The 7,817-nt window shown below is 37.3% G+C and overlaps 1 long non-coding RNA gene across 2 annotated transcripts; it reads right to left on the bottom strand.

The window, feature by feature from the left end:
- Positions 1–1,352: 1,352 nt before the first annotated feature.
- LOC118806478 lies at positions 1,353–6,700 on the bottom strand. 2 transcript variants are annotated; one of them, XR_005007121.1, is made up of 6 exons: positions 6,621–6,700; positions 6,234–6,271; positions 6,088–6,103; positions 5,786–5,979; positions 5,307–5,394; positions 1,353–1,595 (listed from the first exon to the last, which is right to left on the bottom strand). It is a non-coding gene; the product is annotated as an uncharacterized LOC118806478 (long non-coding RNA). The 2 variants fall into 2 exon arrangements; XR_005007122.1 differs by having other exon boundaries at positions 5,327–5,394.
- Positions 6,701–7,817: the final 1,117 nt, after the last annotated feature.

The raw sequence follows: 7,817 nt of genomic DNA, 5'->3' as shown, positions 1-7,817 counted from the left end.
ACAAGAGTTTCTTTGTATACAGTATATTAATAAACAATGACAGACATGAAGACTTCAAAAAAGGTCAGCAATGTCTGAGTTGCACTTACACACTCTGTTGTGGTCAGAATGAGTAATAAACAAGAAGAGAAACCTTTCTCAGCTTGTGCTCTAAAGCGCTATAAATATGACCTCAGACCACATACAAACAGAATGAGGGCCTCTGTGTTTTTCCATTCTACATTAGTGGGCATGTGCAGTGCAGTGGGCACTGTGGTGTTTTTTTTATGCACATTTATTTATATAGTGCATGTATATATGCAAAGTAGGTATCTATTTATATAACTCCAAGTCAGAACAGCTATTAAGCATTAATTGTTCATTGTTTAGTGTCAGGCGTAAAAAGCTTTTTTTACTGAAATAAAATAAGGCTGGTCTCTCTCTTCTGCACAGTGCTATATTTCAAACATATGTTATTTAGTTTGTCTAAATAAAATGCTTTGTTTGATGTATCAAAATGTCTTTGTTATATAATAGTGTAATTTTATTGTGTTTTTATTTTGTCAGATTTACACACAATGCATTTAAATTAAAATTACAAAATGCATGTTAAATAGTTAGTCAACCTTTTCAATATTAACCCTTGTTATTAACCCTTGATGTATTTGTTACTCAGTGGTCTGGTGGACCCACCACATTATTGTTTTTTAAATCAATACAGACATAACAATTCATGTAAAAACACCAGATGTGATATTTTAAACAAGTGTCCAGCATAGAGTTCTCCTTTAGCAGCTGTAGCCAGTCAGCGGCTTGCCCATGTTGTCCACCCTCACACACACACACATATACAAACACATACACACACAGACACACACAGTAACAGCAGACCATGTAGGAGGACAACAGAGTGAAGGGACGCAGCACCTCCACACTTTCATTCCCCACGGGTTCACCCCAACACCACGTGTAATATAAACGTGCAGGGGGTGAACAGTGAGAAGTCACTGAAAATGTTTTACTTTATATGTTCTTCACATAAAATGAGCCAGATTACTTAAATTTTTTGGGGTTAATGTTGCAGAATTTCTTACAGTGTAATATAATGTCAGTGTATAACTGGCAAAACAAATTTCAGATAACAAACATGTTTCAGCTGTGCTTGGAACAAATTGTGTAATGTTGACTTTTCATTGAATAATCTTAATATTACATTTTAAAGCTTATTTATGACATAAATCAAGTAGTAATGTAAATCACTTCACAGCTTTTTAAGTTGAAATAAGTTGCCTTTTATTTTAATTTTACTGAACTTTTCTTACGTTTTTCATTGTACTGATCAGACTGACGTTAAAAGGATCAAATGAGATGAGTCAATTTTCCTTTCTTTATTGCAATAAATATTAGGCATTACACATGAACAAATGAATGGAAGAAGACAATTAATTTCCAAATATTCAGTAAGTAATAAGGACAGGAGAATCTCACTCCAACCCGAGACTCGCCAGACCGGAGTACAGAGTTTCCTCTCCCTCTCCCTCGCTCTGCCTCTCTCTTTCTTTTCTCTTTTTAGTAAAATCCAGTGTGGAATACTGTATCGCATCTTCAGCCTCATCCTGGAATAAAACACACACTTATTACTTATTTCAATGTGCATTTGTGAATGAATGTTTTAAAATCTATCATACATTGAACAAAAATGTCTGCGTCTACTGATCTGACCATGAGAGCCTCCTGAAGACTTCATAGAAACATGTTCCTTGTTTATGTACTGTTTATGTGTGATGCATGTCAGGAGAACTTTAAGTTATACAGCACATGTTAAAAGTTTGGAATCCAATGCAAATACATGTATAAAACGATTCTGTTAGCGCGACTGGCTACTGGCTCACGCTGCCATGGTACTGGTCATGCAGAGTGGCCGCACAAAGAGGCTCTTGGGAAGCACCAAGTTCACGGCAGGAGAGACTTTAGTGTGTAGGTAAGTTGTTATTGTTAGTCTAAAGTGTGTTTATGTGTTTATTTGTGTTATTGTATGTGATGTGGGGTAGTGTTGTGTTATTATCTTCCATGAAGAAGAATTGTATGGCTAGAAGTGATGGATTGTTTCCCCATATGTTATATACTATATTTGTGTATTAAAAAGTGCAGAAGTGTTCTCTCTGTAGAGGATGTGGTAACTTATTGTAACTTAGACAATCTACAAAAAACAAAAAACAAAACAACAAACTGTTGTTTTCAACTAATTTGTAAGAAGCTGTAACAAATGACAAAACGTGTCCAGAAGAATGAACAGAGCTGTAGATGATTCCAGAATGACAGAACACAGAGAATGAAGTTATAATAAAATTAACATACACTAGAATACTTTATATTTGACAAATCTAGATCTATCAAATTATTACTATAAATATATTACTATAAATACATATTACAGTGTATTCCCAAAAAATGAAATTTGAATAAAACATCTTAAAATAGCTTACATTTCTATATACATAACACTGACTAAATTATTGAACAAAATAACAGCAATTATTGGTAAGACAGGTGCAAACTTTTGAACGGTATATGCAATGATTTTTCACATGATTCAATTACCAGTTGCTTAAAAATGATGTGTACCACCACCTAATACCAAGACTAAGTTATCAGAACAATCACACCACATTTCCCAGCAGTGTTGGAAGATTATCACTTTAAAAAATAAGAAGTCAGCTCAGCTTAGTCTTATATGTGATAACACAGCTTTTCCTAAATTTGATTTGAGGACACTAGAGTTCACCCAACTCACATATCAAACATCTAGTCAAAAACTAAATTCATCTCACCCACATTTGTAGTCCTGCATCTAAAATGTGCAAAAATTCACAATATACACAATATATTCACAATATACATTAATGACTTCTCCTATAATTTTTAAATGCTGATATGCATTTTTATGCCGATGATACTATTGCTCTGCTTCATCACCAGCAGAGGCTCTTTCAAATTTACAGGACGCATTTGTGAATGTTCAACACAAACTTAGCTCTCTAAGGCATGTTCTTAATGATCAAAAAACAAAATATATGTTATTTTCTTTGCCACAAATTTATACACGGCTGGGCAGACCAATAGAATTCATCTTATAAATATTTGGGTTTTAACCTGTCTTTTAAATTGCATGTGGAACAACTGATAAGTTGAAGTTGGGATTTTATTACAGGAACAGTTTTTGCTTTACTCAGCGGGCACGAAAAAAAAATAGCTGAAGTTACATTTTTATCTATTCTAGATTATATTTTAGATGATATTTTTTATAGGTATACTTCAAAGACAACACTGCACTCACTGGATTCTGTTTGTCATTCAGCACTAAGATCTATAACAGGTGCTAGAGATTCAACTCATCACTGTGAACTTTATGAAATGGTTGGATGGCCTTCACTTTCAGTGCGAAGACAAATTCACTAGATATTTTTTTTTCTATAAAGCAATAATTGGTCAGCTTCCTTCGTATTTGTCTGCTTTCATATCAACAAATAATGTCTTGATACAATTTACGTTCTAGTAGTTATATTCAGCTGGATGTTCCGATAGTACGGCCTGAATACAGCAAGGCAGCTTTCAGTTAGTGCTCCATCTGCATGGAATGATCTGCAAAAACTTTTGAAAATTGGAGCAGTTTATTTCCTTGAGTGAATTTAAGATGACTGTTAAAGAACTGTCATTCTGTTTGTTTTTGTTTTTAATTTGGTTTTGACCCTGATTTGATTCTGTTGGTTGTGGTCATGTTGTTTCTTTGTTGATTGTTTTGTGTGCTGCCTTCTTGGCCAGGGCTCACTTGTAAAAGAGATTTTTAATCTCAATGTGACTACTCTGGTTAAATAAAGGTATAAAGGTGCTGGAAAGGAGACTTCGACCGATAGTTCAACCTCAGATTGAGGAGGAACAATGCAGATTCTGTCACCCTTTTCACCCTCTCATGGATTGTTGAGGGGGCATGGGAATTTGCCAACCCAATCTACATGTGTTTTGTGGATTTGGAGAAGGCTTACGACCATGTTCCCAGAGATATCTTGTGGGAGGTCCTCCGGGAGTATGGGGTGCCGGGGTTACTACTCCCCCGGGCCATTCAATCTCTGTACACCCAGAGTGAGAGCTGTGTTCGTATACTCTGCATTAAGTCGGACTCTTTCAGTGTTAGCGTTGGATTCTGCCAGGGTTTGCCCTGTCTCCACTCCTGTTCGTGATATTCATGGACAGGGTGTCAAGGCGTAGCTGGGGTCAGGAGGTTATTATGTTTGGAGGCCGGAGCGTGGCGTCTCTGGTATTTGCAGATGATGTTGTTCTTTTGGCTGGATCACATGGATGCCTCCAGCACGCACTGGAGCGGTTTGCAGCTGAGTGTGAAGCAGGTTGGTATGCGGATCAGCACCTCCAAGTCTGAGTCCATGGTCTTAGCCCGGAAAAGAATGGCATGCCCACTCCAGGTAAGGGCAAAGGACTTGCCTCAGGTGGAGGAGTTTAAGTATCTCGGGGTCTTGGAGCTCGGCCATCCGGGAGGAGCTCGGAGTAGAGCCGCTACTCCTCCACATTGAGAGGAGCCAGCTGAGGTGGTTCAGGCATCTGATCCAGATGCCCCCTGGACGCCTCCCGGTGGGGGTGTACCAGGCACGGCCTACCAGAACAAGACCCCGGGGTTGTCCTAGGACCCGCTGGAGGGATTATATCTCCAAGTTGGCCTGGGAGCGGCTTGGGGTCCCCGGGAATGAGCTGGAGGAAGTTGTGGGGGACAGGGTCATCTGGGATTCTCTGCTCTCCCAGCTGCTACCGCGACCTTATCTGGACTAAGCGATTAACGATGATGATGATGATGATGATGATGATGATGATGACTTGAAAAAAAAGTCTGGTTCCTTTGACTTACATTAAAAATAAAGTATGTTTTTTCCTTCTCCTGTAAAGTTACCATTTTGGAGATATGAAATTCCTACAGTGTAATAAACCTATATGGACATGAAATCAGAGTAGCTTGGTGTTCCTAGGTGCTTCCATGTAGTGCACAGGAGTACCCCAACAGAATATTGAGTTTGAACCCTATTGATGCCCTAGCCATCCATAAGTGGCTACCCAAAAGGAAAAATGTGAATGGGGTTGTGTGATAGAGTCCCAGCTAGAGGGAAATCAAAACTATATTATTTACTAACTATTAACTGAGAAATAGAACTGAAAAATTAAGAGAACGTTTGACTAAATTAAAGAATTTGGTGAACTCCAGTTGAATAAACTCATGAAAAGCAATGTAACCAGTTACTTTATAAAACTTTATAAAAGCCCACCTAAAGTTTTTGGTCTCTACCTGTTCTGCCGTTTGCTGCTCACTTTGCTGCTCATTTGTGTTGCAACAAAACACTGAGGTTACAGAGTCTAGACAAGAAGAAAAAACAAATAGTTGAATATAAAGTTGTACATACTGTTATGGACTGTGTAGGGCAGAATGCACAAAGCAGCTGAACTATGAAGTAAGTATGATTTAGATTAGAGCTGACTTATGAGTTTCTGATTTACACCTTACATTATTACAACGTTGGTAATGCTTTTCCTAAACCCTGTTACACAACATTAGCAAATAACATGTCATGGCAGATATCACATTATAGCACAAAACATCAGCTATGACATGTTTATGACATGGTTATTTCAATGTTATATAGCAGGGATCAAGCAAAATGTTACTACAATATCTTTAAGAAACACATGCAGACTAAAGTAAAACATTTTCAATATGTATAATTAAATAAATAGAGAAAACACTCACTGTAAATACGCTGCCCAAATTCCTTGTGCCTCCTTGTACATATAAAATAGATATTTACAATGATAGACATTAATAAAGCTTCACAGAGGCAGGCGATGATGGGGATGTGGATATCCATGCTGCTGCAGCTGCTGCTACTGCTGCTGGTGGTGCTGGTGTCATTCATTATTCTTCATTCACTTAAAGGGAGTCTGCTGCAGGTGAATAAATATGTGAAAGCAATGGCTATCATGATTTCTAATAAATGAAAAGAGACACATGGCATAAAATATTTGACTAAAGGTGTTTAAATTTGGGCATACATTACCAGCATGGACCCTTTTTTTATTGAAACATATATGCAAGTAATATGCAAGAAAGAAAAAAAAACAATGTTCAGGAACTTGTGTGTTCAGGAAATGGTGTGACAAATATAACAAATACTAATAAACTAATAAGTCAAACTCACCATCAGTTGAAGTTTAGCAATTTCACAGATTCTAGAATCTGAAACAAAAGATTTTTTGAGAAGTATTCATCTGTCTCCAAACATATTTTGGACACATAAATAAAAATGCATAAGGTAAATGCATTATTTATTACACAGCTACAAAATGATATAAAAAGAAATATGTTCTCTTTGTATCACCATCCTTTCTGTGCTGTATTAAAGTTGTCAAACATTATAACCTAAATTGTTTTATGTTGACTTCTAACTTTTTTAAAATACATTTGATATACAGTCTACTCCAATATTTACTAAAACTAGACATTTATAAGAAGCATAGTCTATGTGTCGCCCATAAAGTGTTTAAAAATGCTTTATGTCTTGAGCGTCAGAGTTAACAGTACTCACAGGCATCACTGACCAGACGAAAAAAAGCATGTCGTGTCTCGAATGTTGTGCTGTCTGTCTGCATACAGCTTTATCTGGTGGTCTACCCCTCCCATCTTTCTATTTCTGTATACTGTGTGGTGGTCACTGGTCACTCACAAGTCAGCCTGACGAGCCTGAGAAACGACCTACATTCTTTCTTAGAGCATCTATTTAAAATGTGTCTTTCACAGATGTTTGAGGAAGTTGGTCTTCATGTGTTTCAGTAGGCCTTAACCAATACATGACCATTCGATGACTTTGTGTGCTACTGTGCCCCTCAGGTCTAGATGTTTAATGAAAAATATTGATCAGCAGGAAGGAAATTGAGTGTTTTAATAAATCTTGGCCCCACACTGAATCACATGCTTGAACATTTGTGTTGCCTCAGTACTGTAAGAACAGGACAATCTATTAATCTAGTAAGCCAAGCAAATAAAATAGAAACAGTAACTTATGTAGGGACACTGTGACTGTGTCCGAATCTCACTCAATTTAAAAAGAAATATGAAGCCAAAAATATTCTTGAGTGACAATATAAAAGTACTTATTTTTAAATGTACTCAAGTATGTCTTCTCTTTTTTTCTTATTTTTCTGTCTGATTTTTTTGTCCCGCTAACCCATCCAGCAGTTTTCAAGATATCGACACCGGTCCAGCTTCAAATTTTTTGGTCTGATCGGGAATGCTGTGCTTCTGTGTGTGCTTTGATCTGACTTACGGTTTTTGTAGAATCTTCATTAAATTCCGATTTTTTTTTCCCTTTAGGAACGAATGGGATAAAAAATTGCACATCTGTCTATTGTACTTCAACTCAACTGAAATACTCTGTTTTGCATATACTATCTCAGGGCAGACCCCTGAGCACAAATTCAATGTTGTTCTGTCACACTGAGCTGTTTCTTTGCTCGACAACCACCAAACTGCATGTACTCACTCAGGGCAGGTCCTCAAACTCTACTGCACAGTCATACTGACCTGCACTCTATGTGTCATATTTTAATCCTTTGTTCCTCTTATAGAGTCCCATTCATTTTTGGCCCTAACCAAGACTTAACCTTTACTTTGATTGACAGCCACCAAACTGCATGTACTCACTCAGGGCAGGTCTGCATGCTCTCATCCAGAGCCATACTGACCCCTATGTCTTGTTTTTTTATCTCTCATTTCTCCCATAGAC

The sequence above is a fragment of the Colossoma macropomum genome, unplaced genomic scaffold, assembly GCF_904425465.1.
Source record: "Colossoma macropomum unplaced genomic scaffold, Colossoma_macropomum, whole genome shotgun sequence".
NCBI classification, from domain to species: domain Eukaryota; kingdom Metazoa; phylum Chordata; class Actinopteri; order Characiformes; family Serrasalmidae; genus Colossoma; species Colossoma macropomum.
Note: the sequence above shows the minus strand (reverse complement) of the source record. Positions and strands in the feature narration are given on the sequence as shown.